Here is a 20,615-nt window from a genome sequence, read left to right as displayed (position 1 = left end):
ACAGACAACTTAGTCTGGTTCATATCGGGTTCATATTTGAGGATAATATCATAAATATATCCATTATAGAATCTGCAGTCCAACACTAGCTTTTTCCCATCAAAAAAATATATTATGTGGCTCCATTGTTTGTTAGTGTAACTAGATGACCCGTTGCACCGATGACGCAAAGGGCGAGAGCAAACCAAGCTTTCAAACCTGAGAGTAAGAATATTTAGAGACCGATCCTTAACTCTTTGTACACTATGATGTTCCACTGGACCGATCATTAACTTCTTTATCTATACAACAAGTTGGAATGAGCAGTATTAATTGTCTTACTATCTTGTTGTACAGATAGGAAGACTAATGGTTAGCACTACTTTAGACCTACACACCTGCTAAGTGTTTTCCTATCTTTCAATTAAGCAACCTGTCTAGGAATTAGTTGAATTCCTAACTATGTGTCGAAAGTTGGGCGCACATTTGGGTATGACATAAGGTCCATAATATTGCCTGAGGTTATCTTGTAATTGTTTTGAAATAGATTTCTATGAATCGATGTTGGACTAGACTATATATTGACCAATGATGAGAAGTTGGTAATCAGTAGAGAGCGGCCTTCCTGCACGCAGCGGCAGATGCACGCAGCGCATCGACGGCCGTGCTGCGCGATGTGATGTGTGCAAAAGAAAACGTGAAAATAACTAAAGCTGACATACATTGCTGGATACAAGCAAATACACCGCACACATCGCCTCCGGTGGGCTTGCCTGGTACAGGTTTTGACGTACGCAGGGTCGGTCCGCTCAGAGCGTGCAGAGGGTACATTATTAATTTTGACAGGCGGGCCCTGGCTTGGTGGCGTGTAACCAGGTTGGGGCAAAGACCACGGGATCCCTTTTCACATCTGGGGCAAAGACCACGCCAAGCCGGAGGCAGTGGTGGCGCCCGTGGTTCGTCAGGCTCTGCTCATGGCGATTTCTGAAGCGGCGACGCCGGCGACTGGTGCAGAATCTGGGTGAGTGGAACTCTGCTCCTGCATACCATTTGTCGTTGGAATCTATAACTTACGAGCTTGCTCCGCTCGCCGGTACTGCAGATCGATGTCGGCGGTCAACGATCCAGGAGCACGCTTGGGGGCGTCCATTTCGGGCGGTGGCGGCGCCGCGGCGGCCGAATTCGGTCGTGCGAGCGTTCTCTCTTGATATGCGCCAGCCGGATCAGGGCGGTGCCGTCGTTGGGCGACATGTTAGTAAAAATCTGTGGCTCTGTTCTTGCCGGTTGACCGCGCTGGTCTATGCTATCCTCCTTCCTCCATGGTCCTGTCGCCTTTTGCGAACCAATTTTTGCAGATTGGCCCGCACGGCGAGCGCTCCAGATGTGGTCGGGGGTGCACACGCGGGGTGCGGCGTCGAGCCGCCGGTTTCCGAAGCACATGTGTTGGGGGGCACACCGGCGCCAGATGTGGAGTCATCGGGGGTGTGCACGACATTGAGCTCTGGCGGCGGCGCTTGGCCATCGGCGGACATAGGGGTTGGCACACATTCGTCGGGCGTGCAGGCGGCAGCTCACTGGGCGCCGCGGCTACCTGCAGCGGTGGTGTCGCTGGGCGCAAGAAAACTAGTTACTTGGGGTCTGTATCTCCGATTTTAGTCATCTGTCTTGTGTCTTTGTATCCCTATTTGATCCTGAAGGTCTGTATTTGCACTGGTTTATTTGCTTTCGATTGGGATTCGAAAGACTTATGTTCTGGTTCATTAATAAAAGCCATTTGTTTTCTACGAATTACGTTTGTATTTCCTTGGTAGTTTGAGCTTACCAGACTGGATGGGAGTGTTACAGGTGGAGTTTTTCATCCAATAATTGAATTACTAGATGCGAACTGCAAGCCTTCTCCATTCCAAGTCGTGGTGTCATTATCGGCAAAAGAATCGCTTTGTGGCAGTGATTTTTTTTGCCAAGGGCTGTGAAATCTATTAACCACTGGACATGGGGATGGCACTGACGATAGCTGTGCTCCGCATGTACCATGGCCGTGCTGCGCAAACCAGTGTGTCAGTAAGTACTGTCAGCCCGGTCCCTTCCTAAATACGCATAAAACGGCACTCTCCATCCCCGCACGACTATACTCTAGGAAGCATGCCAGCTTGGTCACCCTGTGCATTTCAAAACCGAACCGAAAAACCATACCGAAAATAAACCGAACCGAACCGATTTTATGGTTTTTATGGTTTCTGGTTTCGGTATGGTATGAACTTTTCATACCGATTTGAACTTTGATTTTTATGGTATATACCGAAAAACTGAACGGTTAACCGAATAAACCGAAGTAAAAATAAATTTATATTTCTTGAGATGAACAACTATACAAGTTGTCATTTTTCTTGTGCATGAGTCAAATTCACTAATAAGCATGTAAAATTTTCTTGTAACATAGTCATTTTTCTCTTTTTAAAATGCTAAGCACGTCCATAACCATCAACAGATGAATTAATGCATGCATATATACTTATATATATATAGTCATATACTATTTGTGTAAAATAGTATGTGTTTTGAGTCATAAATTTGCAAATTATTATTACGTCATTTTCAAATTCGCGTCAACTTTGGTTTTCATGGTATATACCGAAACCATACAGAAATAATTTGGTATATATCGAAACCGAACCGTATTTTAATTTCATACCGTATTTACCGAAGTATTAATACCGTACAAACCGAAAAACCGTATAAACCGAACCATGTAAACCGAATAAACCGAACGCACAGGGTGACAGCTTGGTGCGAATCGCGATGGTCCTCCCGCCGTTGATGCCGCGCGTGCAGCTGCCGCTGCGTGCAGCGCTGCACTTCTCGTAATCAGTAGCACTATATGTTGCTCTTTTTCATCAGTACAACACAGATGGGCAGTTCCGAGTCATTGTTCTATATTTTGTTTAAAACTTTTTTTAAGTTCCCGCATTTGATTTGCCCCCCCCCCCCCTAGCTAACATGAATAGGTATCAAAGAATTCACATAAATCATCTGTGACTCCTCGTTCTTCTAAATATGAAGAGAGAAGTGCATATTTCAACCCTGAACTCTTGTCCTAGTTTAATTTACAACCCCGAACTTTAATACCGTCTAAATTACAACCCCCAAGTCTCAAAACCGGGCAGGATTCAACCCTCCCCTCTCTGTTGACCGGTTTTGACCTGGGGTGACCAGTTTTGACTAGTCAACGGGTCCAATCAGCATGCCACGTGAGATTTTTTTTCAAAATTTCAAGAAAAAGAAAACAAAAATCTGTAAGATCAGGAAAAAAATTATAAAAAAGCAAAATTCCGAAAAAATTGTTCGCGAAAAAAGCTAGGGAAAATAAAAAATGATTTTTTTCTGGAAATATTTTTTTTCTGGAATTTGAGTTTTTGGGTTTTTTCTGGATTTTTTTGGAAATTCGTTTTTTTATTTTCCGTGTTTTTCGGAAATTGGATTTCTTATTTCTTTTCCTGTATTTTCTTTGATTTTACAGGTTGTTTCCTTGGAAATTTTGCATTTTTTGTTGATGTGGCATGCTGACTGGACCTGTTGACTGGTCAAAACCGGTCAACCAGGTCAAAACCGGTCAACAAAGAGGGGAGGGTTGAATACTGACCGGTTTTGAGAGTTGGGGGTTGTAGTTTAGACGGTATTGGAGTTCGGGGTTGTAAATTAGACTAGTCCAAAAGTTCAGGGTTGAAATATGCACTTCTCTCAAATATGAATAACATGGAGTTGTTCCAAGTTAATTATCCATGTTTAGAAAAACCATGAGTCTCCGATGATTCCGTGTGCTTTTCTGAGTTTATCTTGATGCTTGCAGGCGGAGTATGTCAACGTCGGCGCTTAGACAAAATTGTTAGCGAAAATTTAGTTCATGGGCTTAGATTTGCTCATTTATGTTGTACACATGAAGCGGAGCAATGTATATTACTACTGTAGATCGTTTTGACCTGCAAAACGTGTCATATTTTTCTTGAAGTCAAAATTTTAATTATGGAGTTTGTTTTAATCATTTTGAAGTCCTGGCAATTAAGCTATATACCATTTATCTTTTGTTACCCGTCTTCTTTTTCAGTAGTGCAATGGGCGGTCACGAGGAACAATGGGAGACTACCTTCGTACTGTATTGGCAGGATGTATGTAATTCAGCCTCGGCCCCTGAGGACCATGAGCCCCCGAGGATGTTGACAATGATGTGCTGCCAGAGTGTGACCCCAGTAGCAATGTCAGTCGTGTGCAGCATAAGGTTCAAAAGTGTAAACACCATCTAGATTGTGTTCTTCGTGTGTGCACCCAGGGAAGTGACTCTGGAAGGAGGTTTTTGGGGTGCCCTTACGAGGTTAATTTTATTCCTACTTGATTTTCGTACAACCCCTATATTTATGAGTGTAAAGTAATTTGTATATTTGTTGCACTTCGCAGGATTATTCCACTGCATGTGATTATGTCAAGTAGAAAGTAGTGGCTGCACCCACTCTCGATGCACCCACGCAAGAAAACATATCAAAACATTTCGGAAAAATATGAAACTTCATGGAAATGATGATCAACAAATGTTATGAGGGCTTGCAAAGTTTGGTGGTCAAATAACATTCGAGAAGCGCTCTACAAAAAAGACAAAATTGCAAAATCTGCTCAAACAATGCACGTACATTTTGACTAATTTTCAGTGATTTTGTCTTTTTTGTAGAGAGCTCCTCGAATGTTATTTGGCCACCAAATTTTGCAAGCCCCCATAACATTTGTTGATGATCATTTTCACAAAGTTTCAGATTTTTTCAAAATGTTTTGATATGTTTTCTTGCGTGGGTGCACCGTGGGTGCATCGAGAGTGGGTGTAGAAGAACCACTCTCTTATGTCAAGTGGGTTGACAAAGAAAGAGGGGAGGACTAGAAGTGTTATCACTGAGCTTGCCAGCCAGAATTTGATGCTTGAGTAGAAACTAAGAGATAAAGAGGCCGAAAACAAAAGATTCAAAATGAAGAGGAAGATTACTGCTAGAATGCACAAGTTGCAGCTCAAGTCTAAGGATACCATGCTACTAAGTGATGTTTTCATATTAGTTGTATGCCATTATCTTTTGCAATTGTTGGCAACAAATACTACTCCTAATATAAAATTACTAATTGATGTGATGCACAACTAAGATTTACTTGTCATTGCTTTAGGTTATGTATAGTAGCATGTGTCTAATTACAGAAAAAATTGCCTGGGCAACATCATTTTTTGTAAAACCGTCAGCATTTACTAGCGGCGCCGGAAAGAAGCAGAATGCCACTATTTAATCATTGACTACCAGCGCTCGAACAGTATAAACGCCACTACTATTTTCTTTACCTATGGCGTTGTGGCTCCTGCACCACCTATAAGCATGTTAGCAGGATGTTGAGTACCGACGAAGGTAATGTGCAGTCAGTTAGTGGCGTCGGGTCTTGACACCGCTAGTGAGCCCTCATCACTTGCGTCATACTAGTGGCGTTGGACCTAAGCACCGCTAACGACGTTCTCCGAACGCCGCTAGTAGGCATTTCTGCACTAGTGATATAAAGAGGTCTCACGTCTTCTCAAATTCCAGGGTGAGACTAAACTTTTATCCACGAGCCTTCTTTTTTGAGATTTCAGGAATTTTATATGGGCCTAGCCCATTGTTTCTAACAAGGACACAATGTACTGGACACAAAACGTTCTACAAGACTGTAGAAAATTAAACCGACCATGGTTAATAACTGCAAACTCCGCCTATGTCTTCTAGGCATAGCCGGTCCCAAGCCCGGGTAAAGGAGGAGGGTTGTGATAGGCTTGGCGAGCCAACGTAAAAACTAGCCAGTCCCATAGGTATGAAACCCATTTGAGCGAGAATAGTACTAGGATGGGTGACCTCCTAGGAAGTCCTCGTGAAAGGGTTTCATATCTAAGGGTTGTGATAGGCTTGGCGAGCCAACGTAAAAACTAGCCAGTCTTTTGGGTATGAAACCCATTTGGGCGAGAGTAGTACTAGGATGGGTGACCTCCTGGGAAGTCCTCGTGAAAGGGTTTCATATCTAGCCTACCCCAACTTGTTTGGGATAAAAGGTTTCGTAAGAAGATGGTTAATAACTGCACGCCTTCAAACTATTCCACGAACGCAGGTTCCGGGGATTCAGTGGTGCTGCAATGCAGTTTCCTACACCTAAATTTGATCCCAGTCAATAGACGATGAGCCGTGGTTTTCAAAACTGTAACCAGGTTGCCGTAGACGGTTGCGACCCAGTTTGCTCATCGTGGCAAGGCCTGAAAGCAATAAATTACAAATTTTGAGGATGCATGGCGTTGAATACTGAAAAGACATTATGTAGTACTTCAAATTACTAGTGAAAAGGAAATGTGTGAAAGCTTGTCAGCAAGTGAAAGTAAGCAGTTACCTTGGATGACTTTGTAAAGTGACGACCACCACCTATCAGGCGGAAGCGGAACCTCATACTCGGCGAGTGATTCCTCGATTTCAGTATTGTGCTTCCCTTCAAGGACGCTGTGCAGGGTGATTACTGCATCCCTTGTTTTCCTGAGGATGTTGTTTCCGTCCGCAGCCTCCAATGAGAGGAGGTCACTGTGGGATGACGCGAGGCTAGCAGCAAGCGCAAACTGGGCAGCGACAGCCCATCGGTTAGACGCAGCCCATTCCCTCTGAATATCTTGCAACTTACTTTCTTCCTTTCGCAGCCGCTCTTCACCATTGCCAAGCACAAGAGACTGTTGGATTTTTCACAGAAAATTTGAATCAAAATGCATATCAATGTTTGCACTGAAAGTAGGCCAACGATGTATACTACTTGAGCCAAGGAATAGATAATGGATTGCGTGCAGTAGCCCAAGTTAATGAAAGTTAATGACGATACTCATTATTAGCTCTGTTCTATGCACAAGTGCATATGTCAAGATTATAGAAAATAAATATGGTAGCATCTGCAGATTACCTTAAGATACTCTGCATTGCTAGGTCCTGTACTCTGAACCATCTTGGAGAAAGCACTTCCCTCGTTGCTCACAAGATTCTCGGGGGTGTCAAATTCCGAAATCTGAAACAAAAAGTATTACCTTAAACTAAGTTTGAGTTGTGCAGTTGAGGCAAACAGAATAAATCATGCAAGTATGACTGAATATGAAAAAAGAGCAGTATATATAAACTTCTTCAGGTGAAGTGAACAGATCTACTTGCAGCAATCTATCTCACAGCTAGTAAAATATTTAAGTATATAATACACCCTTGAACTCTTGTTAGATCCCAAAAAACGTCCACACCCCAGCTAGCAAATCCTGGCTTTGACTGGCATGAAATAAAAATGACATGAATATACTAGCATACAAATTCAAATGAGACGCATGTCCAAGAGTGAAAGAACAAAAGCTGCAGACAGGCACATGCCCAAGTTACGGCTGTGTGCATCCTGGGATGCAGAGGCCGGGTTACTCCCCTTTTTGAAAAAACAGACACATGCCCAAGAATGAAAGAGCAAAGCTCTATTCAGTATCATACCTTCCCAGAACTTAGAATAAGCAACCTGTCACAGTCGATGATGGTATTCAAACGGTGAGCGATTATAAGCATTGTACAACTCTTGAATTCTTCTCTGATTGTCTTCTGTATAAGAGCATCAGTTTGAACATCAACTGCTGCTGTTGCCTCATCAAGAACAAGTATCTTTGCCCTTCGTAGCAATGCACGAGCTAAACTCAGCAACTGCCGCTGTCCAACGCTAAAATTTTCACCGGCCTCAGAAACCTGTTAACAGAGTGATGCTCAGTAAGAACTTTCGACATTGATTATTCTTGAAAGAAAAAGGGATCTATTGTAAAAGGTGGTAAAAGGAACCAATGTCTGGTCCAAATGTTTATTCCGCATTAAATTCCCTACCATGTCAAAAACAGCAGTAGTCTATTGTTTACTGTTTAGCAACCCCTTTCTAACATTGTAAATAAACTCCTAGAACTACATAGATTGACAAATGCTTACCAGTTCCATGTGCCACAGTTAGTCTGGCACCACAAACTGATAAATTTGTGCAAGAATTTATCATTTGTCAAAAGAACAGATTTTTTTCTTCAAAAAGGGGATTACCCGGCCTCTGCATCACACGATGCATACAGCCATATTATTAAACATGAATCAAGTTCCAGTCACCGAGTGGCAGACAGTAAAACAAATAAAGAACAGGATATCAAAGAATATATTAACAGTATAAGATAAATATATTAACAGGATACCAAAGAATATATTAACAGCTTACCTCAGCATCTAGTCCTAGAGCATTCCTCCTTATGACATCTTTTAGATGAGCCCTTTCAAGAGCCTCCCAGAGATCCGCATCATTATGCTCGCTGAAAGGATCCAGATTAAATCGAATAGTACCTGGATAGCCATACATTAAACAATCGTTCAAACAAATAATTGAAGTCATCGGAAGAATAAGCTAGAAACACATATTTGGATTTCTGTACAGAACTATTGTACTAATTTACAAAAAACACATATGAAGATCTTATATGTATAGTAACAAACCTGAAAACAGGACTGGTGCCTGTGGTATTATTCCTAACACTTTCCGCAGATCCCAAATTCCAAACTTAGATGTATCACAATCATCAATCAATATTCTCCCACGCTCCAGTTCCACGATGCGGAACAGAGCATTAAGCATGCTAGATTTACCAGCACCTGTTCTGCCAACTATTCCTACCTTCTCACTTCCATTAACAATGAATGATATTCCATGAAGAACAGGTGGAAGTTCTGGTCGGTACCGAAGCACAACATCTTCAAACTTGATGATACCAGATGATGGCCAACCAGGAGGTGGCCTGTTATCCTCAATGACAGGAGGAGCCTCAGAAGGCAACTCGATGTATGTTCCTACCCGTTCAACCGCATTCATACTATTTTCAGCAAGACTAGCAAGACGAAGAACAGCTGTGAGCAGATTGGTGATATTGAGGGTATAAGTAAGAAGAAGACCCATCATGGAAGCAAAGGCCTTCTGATTCTCTGCTCTTTGGTTTTGCATCACAGCAAATGTTGCGGTGAACCATATCATGATGCCACCCAGTGTTTCCAGCCGGATGGCTAGCCATCTATTTGAACTCAGGTTCATGAGTGTGAACCTGATGTTGTTGTCCATTGATTTCCCATTGATGTTTGACATTCTATCATAGGCTTTGTAGGCACGGATTGTCGACAGACCATTTAATGCCTCTGAAAATTGGGCATACACAGGAGACCTAGTAATAGAATCCATGCGCTTTACCTCACATGATGTAGTCTGAGAAAACAAGGTTATAAAGTGTCAAGAAGGTACACGTAAAAACAAAAATACAGTTGCTTAATTGTCATCTTGCATGAAATTACCTGGTAATAAAGGTAGGCTGCATAAAATAAAATGAGAAGTGGCATGATAGCCCAAAGAGACATAGTGCCGACAACACCAATGAAAACAAATGTTGAGAGCAACTGAGATATTTGTGCCATAAACAAGTTGACAAAGACAGCAAGATTCCTGTCAATGTCACCCAAATCCTTCGAAAATCTGTTGATGATCCGTCCAAGTGGATTGGTATGAAAAAATACCATGGGAGCTCTTAATATAGACCGGAGCATGTAGTCATGCAACCTCTTGGCTGCTCGAAGACTTGACGTGATCAGCCAGTAAGAATTCGTGAGAGTGACTAAAACCTAAACCAAGATATTGTCAGTTCGTCAGCTCGCACGTGATCAATCAGACACACACACAAACACACACACACACACACACACACACACAAGGTGGAAAAAAGAAAAGGCAATGGGTATAAGTACCTGCCCAAAAGAAAGAATGCCAAAGATTAAGTTGTAGTAACCAGGGCCATGGATTTTCAGAGAACCCACATCAGTCCAAATGCTCAACCATGTGCTACTTGAAATCCGTAGAGTTTCAGTCAGTGTATAGCACAAGAAGAGAACGGACACCGCCCAAATACCCCCCATTGCATTTTTGTAGCTGCAAAATAAACATAGTAAGTAAGCATATTTTCGAGGGCTTTATGATCTATTATGAAGTCTTATAGGATATTTAAAGGTACTAAAGACGCTACCAACCTAATTGATATCTATACATTGATAAAAATAATTTAAAAAATACTGAGCTTCAGGCAACATAGATAATGCTAATATAGATATATGCATAATCATCAGCCTACTTTACACCTTTTTTCGACTCTGTATTATATATCAAATATGATATTGCATGGTAGTAGCTTTTACCGTGAAAGGACCTTTGTACTGACAACTCCAGTTTCATGTTCCTCTTGCTTAATAAGACCAGATTTTCCCTGTTTTGTTTTACTTGAACTATCCTGGCTCTTTTGCGGACCACCATCAGCTATTACAACGCCCCCATTTTCAGTGTGTTTTATCTCGTCCTGTGATTTGCTTTCGTCTTGTTTCTCTTCTGTTTGTTCCTCCATCTTTCCAGCATTTTCCATAAGTTTTTTGAACTGCTCCCCAGAGTTACTAAGTTCATCAAATGTACCCTCCTCTTTAATTACTCCATCATGGATCAGCAGAATTTTATCCACGTATGGCAGAAAATGCAGCTGATTAGTAACAAGGACCCGAGTTTTATGTCGTAGCTCTTCTTTGATACATTTATCAAATACCTGCATTCATAAAGGGCAATTAATAACATTATGTAGTAGTATTAACACTAAGGAAGAAAGGCCATGGATGAATATCTACACAAGCACCAAAAACATGGCTCTGATACATGCCAAAACAATGCCACAAAAGTCTCTGATAGTTTTATTTTATTTGTCATACCCAAAATATGGAATAAATTAGGGTAAGTTGTCCAACATTTTTCTCTCGTTCCGGACTTTAGTTCTATACACTATAAAGTGGGAGTTCAAATAACTACATAAATAGTGTATCCATTATATATTATCAAGCTAGGATGTTATATCTTGGGTATCTGTTGAAAACAAGTTAAAAGTTATACAACAATGCACGTCTTAACTATTTCTGAAGAAAGATTGGCTATGTTTAAAATGCCCAATAATGTCCTTTGGCACCTACTCCCTCCGTTCCGAATTACTTGTCGCACGTATGGATGTATCTAGATGTATTTTAGTTCTAGATACGTCCATTTCAACGACGAGTAATTTGGGATGGAGGGAGTAGGTATGAAGAGATCAAGACAAAAGGATGAATAAACCCAACCAAAGAAACATCATCACCAACTCCTAATCGTCGAGACTGTGAGTACGCAAAGATTAAAAAATAGAAAGCATCACAGCGGAATCAAGATGAATGCACCTGTCGACCAACATGGGCATCTAATGCACTCAGTGGATCATCAAATAGGTAAACATCTGAATCAGTATAAACAGCTCTTGCCATTGAAACTCGTTGTTTTTGCCCCCCACTAATATTAACTCCCCTTTCTCCAATCTCTGTGAGATCACCACCCTGAAACAAGGACAAGAAAATCCATTATTTGTCAGTTGGCAGGTAAAAGAAACAAAGTAGACTGTACCAAGACACAATTTGGATATAACCAGCCGAAATGAAAAACTAGGAAGTTGTCCTCTAGCAAAGTCACTTCGCCAAATGACAACTAGATTTTCCAAAATTACACACATTGATTTTTGTAAAGTGGGATAGTTGGAACTTGGAACTTACTGGGAGTAGGTCAAGGTCATGTCGTAATGAAGTAGCATCTATTGCTCTCCCATAGCTTGGAGGTTGGAATGGAGACCCAAACAATATGTTATCCCGTACCTGTAGACATCACAAAAAATTCTCCTTACAGTCATAAAGGGTTCGATTAGCAGAACAATAGCAATAAGGATATTGTATCTCACGGTAGCATTGAAGATCCATGAAACTTGAGGAACATAAGCCACCGATCCATGAATGACCACTGAGGTATCTGACCCTGATACTGGTGGTATTTCACCAAGCATTGCAGAAATAAGAGAAGTTTTCCCCTCCCCGGTGCTTCCTACTATTGCAACTAAACTGCCGACAGGCACGTCCAGATTGATATTTGATAGTGTTGGTCGCTCAGCCTGCCAATGTTTGAAAATTTAGTTCTCAAGCAACATCATGGAATAATAGGAGAACTAGGAAAATGGAAATATCTTCATATCACAACTGATGGGGAATAGCACCCCTCAAAATAACCACCAATTCCTTATGAACTAGTAAAATACATCTCCTCGCCTATCCATTAATTAGCTGCTTTTTCGCAGTTGTCATTCCCATTAACAAAGCATGCTAGGCTGCTAGACTATGACGACTCTATTCCCGTGTCAAGCTGTGTGAATGCTTTCCTATAGATAATATTTGGGCCACAAAATCAGAAAATTCGTGTTCAATGTAAAGTTGCATGTGCAATAGTAAAATAAGAACATTGACAAGTACGAAAAGTTATCTGGACCTAATATACCTGCAATTCCCATGAAAAGTTTCCATTCTTGATAGAAATGGCTGGAAGCTCAGGATCAATAGGTGGATTTGGCAGAAGTATTCTTCTCATCAGCCAAGAGGAGATCTTCCAGTCGTTTCAATGAAATCTTACTGTTAACAGCCTGTTAAATTGAAATGAAAAACAATTAGCAAACCATGTCAAGCCATCATTTGTTTCAATAAAAATGCTAACTACAACAATTAGCTATCTATGTCTGCCACAGAAGAATGAAATTGAAGGAATAGAAAAATCATAAATGTCTAATAATCCAAAGTTACTTGTTAACTTGTCAGTATTTTGCAAAATTACTTCATGAAAACAAGATTTGCATCATTTTGCTCACCTGAGTTATCAGATTTGGCAGCAAAAAAAGTGGGAACCTTAACACTGCAAATAGTGAAAGAGAGGTAAACGCCTTTGCTGCTGTCAACTCACCCCCCATCAGAGAGTAAACACCAAACGAAACCACCGTGACAACGACAGGAATACTGTTGAGGATAAAGCTATTTAGCTGCAACAAGCAAGGAAAAGTAAGGAAAGAGGGTAACAGGCAAAGATTAGTGAATGTAAAAACTCTCAGTCCTATTTTGAAGTCAAGTAACAGCACTAATTTAAAGTAAACCCCGTGGGATTAAGAACCACCAATAGAGTTGGTGCTATAGCACGGAACTCCGATTCTCATATGGCAACAAAGAAGTCCGTGTGACAACCAACATAAAAAAGAACGGACAAATACGCTGCACAATGAAGCTTGAAACAAGTGAAAGACAACCTATCTCCAAGAACCTTATGCAGGTAAAAGAGGAACATACCGCATCAAGCAATTGAGCACTGCGAAACCAGGAAAGCTCATCGTCACGGATGTCCTGCACCTTTGACTGGAAACTTTGCTCCCAAGCGTAACATCTAGACAGGGAAACAGTTGGGACAGTTTATACCAAAAATATATTATACAAGTATTAATACTAATGAAACTGTAAGTAGATGTAAGCATACTTGACTGTATCCATCGCAGCTAATATTTCATTCATGAGACTGATTCGTCTGTCAGTCCTTTGCAACCCTTCCTTGGTAAGTTTTTCCATTTTGCTTATGATAACTGTCTGATAAAATGAATACACAAAAATTTTAGCCAGAACAACCAATGTTGAAAGCATAAAATGTGTATTTAAAATTGAAAGAGATAAGAGTAAAACTACTATAATTTAAGGGAGATATATCATTTTTATAAATGGAATATGGTAGTGGTATCCAACTGCAAATTGTCCAAACGGCATTATTGGCTTAAAGGGGAAAATATAAGTAGTAAAATGATTGAACCATGATTAAGGAGTTCAACTGTGACCCCAAGTGAGAGAACTGCTTCAACCACTACTCATTCTGGATATTACTTATTGCAGCTTTGGTCAACTCCAATCTACATATTGGGATAAATACATAGAAAAAACATAACCAGGAGTTTCTGAGATAGGAATTCAGCATGTTCACAGCTATTCCCTCCGTTCGTAAATATAAGTCTTTCTAGAGATTTCACTATGGACTACATACAGATGTATATAGACGTAGTTTAAAGTGTAGATTCACTCAATTTGCTTTGTATGTAGTCCATATTGGAATCTTTAGAAAGACTTATATTTAGGAACGGAGAGAGTACATGATTACATGAAGGCTATAATATGAACTCTAGGCTCTGCAAAAGAATCTATATATGAAAAACATCTTTCTCTAACATAAGTAGCAGCGAATGCCATCATGAATCACATATTTAGTAATCTTGGGACTAGAACAGAAGGCATAGACACCCTTCAATATGTAACACACGAGTTTTCATAATTGCCCATCCCTAAAGAGAAATATACCTGAATTGGGAACAAAAGAGCCAGCATGATGGCACCGACAAGTGCTGCAGGACCTAGTTGTGCATATAGCAGGACCATGGCAATAACAATGCGAAAAGGAGCTGACCACAGATTGTGAAGTTGCTGGCATACTTGCTGCAAATATGAAGATAAAATTAGAAGTGTGCAAAGTGAGACAAATTACCAGCATGCATGGTATGTATGCACTAAATTTCTCCCTCCTCCCTAACATAGAAACAATAACTGAGTCTAAACGACATACCTGAAGGGACTCCGCGTCGGTTGAAATCAAATTTGTAATCCTTCCAGAAGCAAACTTCTTGCGACTATCATTTGTCAGTCGCAAGGACTTACGGAAAACAGCAGCAATCTGCGGAACATCAGGAAACCACAAACTTCTATAAAACTGATGAAATGATTGTTGAATCATTGGGAGTAAGTAGGTCCACATGTCTAGTGTGTCATAAGTGGATGACAACTAACCATGCGTCTTTTAGGGCAGCTGAGACAGCTAAGCTAGTTTATTTGAGGGAAAGTAAACTAGTAAATCATGAGGTAAGACATGTCTTGTTACATGAATCAGGAAGTGCAAGCCCCATATCAACATATCAACCATAAGTAGAAATGAGAGTGACAACAAAACAAAGTTGGACAAGGGATTCAGTGATTGCCTGTTGACTCTGCCTCTTAACAGAAAGCTAAAAAGCATGTGATGTAATTTTTAGGCTTTTATATATAAGACTTACCAAAGTAGACCTCAATCTGAAACCAGCCCGCGTGACATTCTGAAAGTACTGTGCTTCAGCAAGAACTCCCAGTAACTGAAGAATGGTACAGAAAGTTATAAAGGATTTTTTTTTTCAAGTCACAAGCAGCATCTTGGAGTTCAAGTGCACGTCATTAGCAAAGAAATGCAATGTACAGTATGGAAGAGACAAAATAGTCCATACCACTCCAGCAAAGATTGAGAAAGCATAGATGTACCCATTCCAAGAAGGATTGCCTTTTTGCATAGACTGCCAAAATCACCAACCTTTAGTGGCACACAGAACTAATAATAGCATTTCTACTAGGTGAGAGCAAAGGGAATAAAAAATTTGGATGTACTCCCTCCATATCAAAATATAAGACATTTTTTGACACTGTCATAGTGTCAAAAAAGGTCTTATATTTTGATATAGAGGGAGTAGCATTTAAGATATGCAAGGTTCGTGTGTTCTAACTGTGGTAGTTTGAGTATGATGGATATAAATAATTGATAAAACAGATTATTTTGCCGTAGTGACTCTGAAATGTCATGAAAGGAGAAGCATACCTCCAACAAGAGGCTCAATACGGTTGGGCCAACAAATTGAGAAGCATCATTGCCAATCTACAAATTGGGAGGGGAGATGATTACCAGATTAACACACAATAATTGCGATCGACTCAAACTAATATAAAAACTGAACTGAAGGACAGATCTTCTAAAATAACAGCCTAGATATTTATCTACAAACCTTAAAAAATCCTCCTAGCCAGAACCTTGAAAGTTAAGAAAAATAATAAATGTTAGCACAAACCAAATAGCAAGTAGCTGCACCCCGGAATTTTTTAGAAATATAGGTATCATATGTACAAATTTACCTTCCACCGAGGCTACTATGGAGAGCTCGTAGCAGCCAAGGTTTTGGTTTTTGAAGTTCATCGTTCCAGCATTTCTGAAATCTGAGACAAGATCCCAATGTCAGATTTGCATGTACAAAAGTATACTCATTTCAGCCAAAACAGTTGTAGAACATACCGGCTATACAATGTTTCTGTCTCATCCCAATTATCTAGTTTCCAAATATCATTATCAGTGATGGGCCTTCTGTATCCTTGTTGCATTAGAGGAGTCACCCATGAAAAGAATATCCCTGTAGAAAAGCAACAAGGCAAGCAAATTTACATCAATAAACTTCTAGAGAGGTCATGAGAGTAGAAAATGTGAGTATCTGACAGTGTGCAATGATTTATATCCACTCACAGGAAAATATATTCGCATGCCTTTCGGGGCAAATCTGCTCTCCACCTGGCAGAGGTTCATAATCAGTATTATCAACAAGCACCTCACTCCTGATTGGAGTATAACCCGGGTAGGGATCCAAGCTAGGCAGATACACCAGCATGAGAATTCCAAAAATGCACTGCACAAAATGCATTCAGTAACAGCAGAGATCCCGGTAGGGCATATTTTGGCTAAGTATGAGTTTTACCGTGATTTTTTTGTAAAATATTATATGAGTTCTTTTTACTGTTATTTTCTTGTAAATATTTTGTTAATGGTTACAAAATCACAATCATAAGGTAGTGCTTTCTGAGACAAATCAAGCAGTATCAAACATAATCATATATTAATGGATCATCCATTGGTCAAAGCTTGAAATTGGGTAGAGAAAATACGCCTTTCATGAAGGAACTGAGAGAGTAGACAACACAAGAGGCAAACCTGGCATATTATCTCGCTGCAGTATAGGTAGAATATTGAACTGCATAAGCAAAGTAAAAAAGTTAGCCTACATATACAGAGATCTAAACAGGGGAACTCCTTGGGTTACCACCCAATAAGCTTCATTAAGTACTTACTATACCTTGAACTGTAGTACTGCCTCACTGGAAGCACAAGATTGAACATAGCAGCTTTCCCAACCAATACATATATGACCACAAACCGGATGTACCATCTTAACTCGGTGATGTAAATTTTTGTCTCCAGCAATAGCATTATAAGCATACAGCACCAGGCAGCAGACTCGATGACCAGTGAAGTAATCTGTACACAGGGAGAGCTTCAAGTAACTAAAAAGGGTAATGGGAACAAGTATTTGGTACAAGTAAAGGTCTGAAAGCAGAGCATATAATATAATGCCACTGAAAAACTATTGTCAATGCTTAACTTTAGATAATTGGTTACGCATTCAGCTTTTATCTGCATATTGCAGATGGCACGTAACTAAACCCCATATCATTTTGCAGCAGAAAAATAAAAAATCACATTCCGAGTGACTTGTGAGATGCATACCAAACACAATATATATTCCCTCCAATGCAATCTATTGCTACACAGTTCTCAACAAATATAATTGCCATTTCAGCATACAAATTAAGCAAAGATTTGACAGCGGTGATATGAAGGATTCTCACCTCAAATGGAGCAAGGCCAGACTGCCCATCCAAGTTCGTGATGGAGGTACCGGTGGCAATCCTGTACAGCGGCTCTGCTATGCAGTACACAACAAGCAGCCCAAGCAGATAGTTGAAGTACGGCGAGCGTAACTTGTACCTCTGCACCTTGTAGTCTTTCGTCGTCCTCCATGTCCGATAGAAGCAAACGCCAAAAAGTGTGAGGTACGAGATGCACACCACCATGGTGTCAATGCCGCAGGGTGTGTATGCGCCAAACGCGCTTTCGACGGCATGAGACCATGCCCCATCCTTCACTGGCTGACAGTACCACTCCAGTGGTTTGAACCCCATCTCAACGCTTCTCTTAGCAACCCCCCAGTCCTCGCTCAGTTCTGATCTTCATCTTCCCCTGAATTCATGAAACGAAAGCAGAGAATTCAGCCAATGACCTGCAATATCCTACAAACATGCCCGAGTAAAATGCACAGAACCACCATAATAACGGCGCGATTAGCAGAAAAACACCACTTTACACCGGCCAAAACAGTGGCAAAAAACACTAACTGTAAATGCTAAGCGCTTTGCTGACGTCACGAACTGTTCGGCCCGCCCATCAGGCTGAGTTGAAGAAAAAAAACTGCCACATGGGCATGTTGACCAGGACTTCTTCCTCCTCCCCTCACTCTCTAACACACATTACATCAAACACATCATGTGCATCTGCGAGCAGAGGCAGCGGCGGCATGGTCCCCCACCGTCCAGCCGCGGCGTTCCGCGTGCTGTCGCGGCAGGAGCAGTAGCAGAGGGAGGGAGATCAAGGGAGCGAGCTGGTCCCAGATCCGCCACGGCCATGGCTAGATCGAGGGTTCGCTCGGGGCCTCTCCAACCTAGGCCTTGACAGAGGTCGCCATGGAGCTGCTCGGGACGCCGCTGCTCCGACGCCATGGAGCTCCTCCTCCTCAAGAACGCCATGGAGCTGCTCTTGTCGGCGCCGAGGTGGAAGGTAGTCCTGGCGGCGCGCGCACGGACGGGCCCTTCGGGATGGGGGGCTTCCGGCTGCTCCCGTGACCTGGCGCGGGGAGGGCACCATGGTTCGCGACAGTGCGACGAAGTGTTTGATGTAATGTGAGAGAGAGAGAGAGAGTGAGGGGAGAAGGAAGATGAAGACCCAGTCCATGTGGCAGTTATTTTTCCAAGAGGTAATAGCACTGCAGGTCCTTCAACTTGTCTTGCATGTGATGGTTTGGTGTAGATTATTTGGTCCTCCAACTTATCCTCAAGATGCAAATTTGGTCCTGAGCCAATCAACAGCTGCCAAGTGGAGCCAGCTCGGCCGAGCTGCGCAACACCGAACGTTTTGCATTTTGCCCCCTGCCATTACTTGTTTTCAACCCGCAGGACACCCGCGACCGCCTCCTGCAACTCCAGCACCGCATGCAGGACCTCCAGCCGACGACGGCGCCCCCACCGCCACCCCTGCGGACGCGGACGCCACTCTCGGCGAGCTCGCCTCCAACCTCTGACGCGTACGCCGACGCCCACGCCACGATGCGATGCTCGCGCAGCAGTTCCTGGTCCGCCCCAGATCCCAGGCCCATGCCCTCGACCGCGTCATGGCCGCCGTCCTGGCCATCAAGTTGTTGGAGGAGCACCTCATCCCGCGCTGCGCTGAGTGCCTCGCCAGAGGCAAGGCCCCCGTCCCCGGAAAGACCCCCGACTCCTCCACCTCCTCGCCGGACAGCAGCCCCGACAGGGACGACCCGGACCCGGTTGTGGCCGCCACCGAGGCCCTTGCCAAGGTCGACCTCTCCGACGACCCGGACACCACCGCCATCGCCAAGTCCGGCTCCAGCAAGCCCCGTCAGGCAGCCAGAGGCGGCGGCGGCGACGTGGGCAAGTCGCTTGATTACATGTACTGCGCGTGCAGGATCGCTCGCCGTGAAGCGCATCGACATCGCCGTCTCCGTCCTCTCCCACTTCATGGAGCCCAAGAAGCTCGCCAGCCTCGCCGAGTGACGCGTACGTGAGTCGTCTTGCTCTGTTATGTTTCTAGCCATGGAGGATTTACTGCTATTAGTGCGTAGTGGTTTGGATGAGTGATTTGGGTAGTCGTTTAGTTCAATAGAGGTTCAGATGAGAGATGAGCACTGTGTTCTGTACTTATGATTGCATTCTGTGGCACCGAATGGTTGTTGTCTAGCTTATCCAGTACGACTTGAATGAATTTTGGTGCGAATTTGGTTGATCTTCTTGTGCTCTGTTCCGACTGTTTGTTCAACTTTTGTTGTTGCTTGTGCTAATTTTTTCATTCATGCATAAGTTACTGTTTAGATTGCTCAATTCACTTCCAGTTTTACTCTGAATCATCCTATGCATATAAGGAATGTTGTGCACTTGTTAGGATTCTGTTTGAAAAGCGTGTGCGTTTGATGATCAGGCACAGGACCGGATGCCACAAACTCACTGCAATGATCATTTCGTTCTTCTATTATGATATACTCCGAAGTACTGCATATTTATGTGTTTTGCACCATGGATTATACAACGTGAATGTTATATAGGATCATGCTAAATTGCTAACTGAATGTCTTTGGCATCCCCTTTCGGTTATGGCTCGAACTTAATTACGGTGTTCATCTTGTTTCTGATCTGTTAAGGTGTGCATGATTGATCGACTGCATGTTCTGTTTTTGCACCGTGGATCATGTAGGACGAACGTCATTCAGATACAGGATCAGCCTTACTGAAACTCTTTGATATTCCCATCTTTTCGGTTTTGACTGATGAACTCACCATGGTTAAATTCTAGCTTATGACAGAATGTTGGTAGCTGCGCTAAGCTTCATGATTTTATCAGTACTTAGGATTGATCAACTACAGAAACCTGACTAAAGTTACCTTTAATTGTGTCCCATCAAACAGTTTTTGGAGAGTTGGTTGCTGGGCTAAGTTAGTTTATGTTGGTTGCTAGGCAATTTCCTAGTTGTGTCTGATCAAGCAGTTTTCTAGAGTTGTGCAAATGCAACTTAATGTTGGTCAGGTTCTGTAGAATTATGCACTGATAAACTTGTCATCGTACATGGTCTTTATTTATCGTGTTACCACTCTTGTTTAAATGCATTTGTT

General features: G+C 42.1%; 1 long non-coding RNA gene and 2 pseudogenes across 1 annotated transcript; 2 read left to right on the top strand and 1 right to left on the bottom strand.

Moving 5' to 3' along the window:
* The first annotated feature begins 756 nt into the window (after positions 1 to 756).
* LOC119341982 lies at positions 757 to 1,767 on the top strand. The gene is made up of 2 exons (XR_005165359.1): positions 757 to 1,000; positions 1,082 to 1,767. It is a non-coding gene; the product is annotated as an uncharacterized LOC119341982 (long non-coding RNA).
* A 4,242-nt stretch (positions 1,768 to 6,009) lies between these two features.
* On the bottom strand, positions 6,010 to 18,637 carry LOC119292413 (annotated as a pseudogene).
* LOC119356115 lies at positions 18,399 to 19,505 on the top strand (annotated as a pseudogene).
* The last annotated feature ends 1,110 nt before the right edge of the window (positions 19,506 to 20,615 follow it).

This window comes from Triticum dicoccoides, chromosome 1A (assembly GCF_002162155.2).
Source record: "Triticum dicoccoides isolate Atlit2015 ecotype Zavitan chromosome 1A, WEW_v2.0, whole genome shotgun sequence".
NCBI lineage: Eukaryota > Viridiplantae > Streptophyta > Magnoliopsida > Poales > Poaceae > Triticum > Triticum dicoccoides.
Note: the sequence above shows the minus strand (reverse complement) of the source record. Positions and strands in the feature narration are given on the sequence as shown.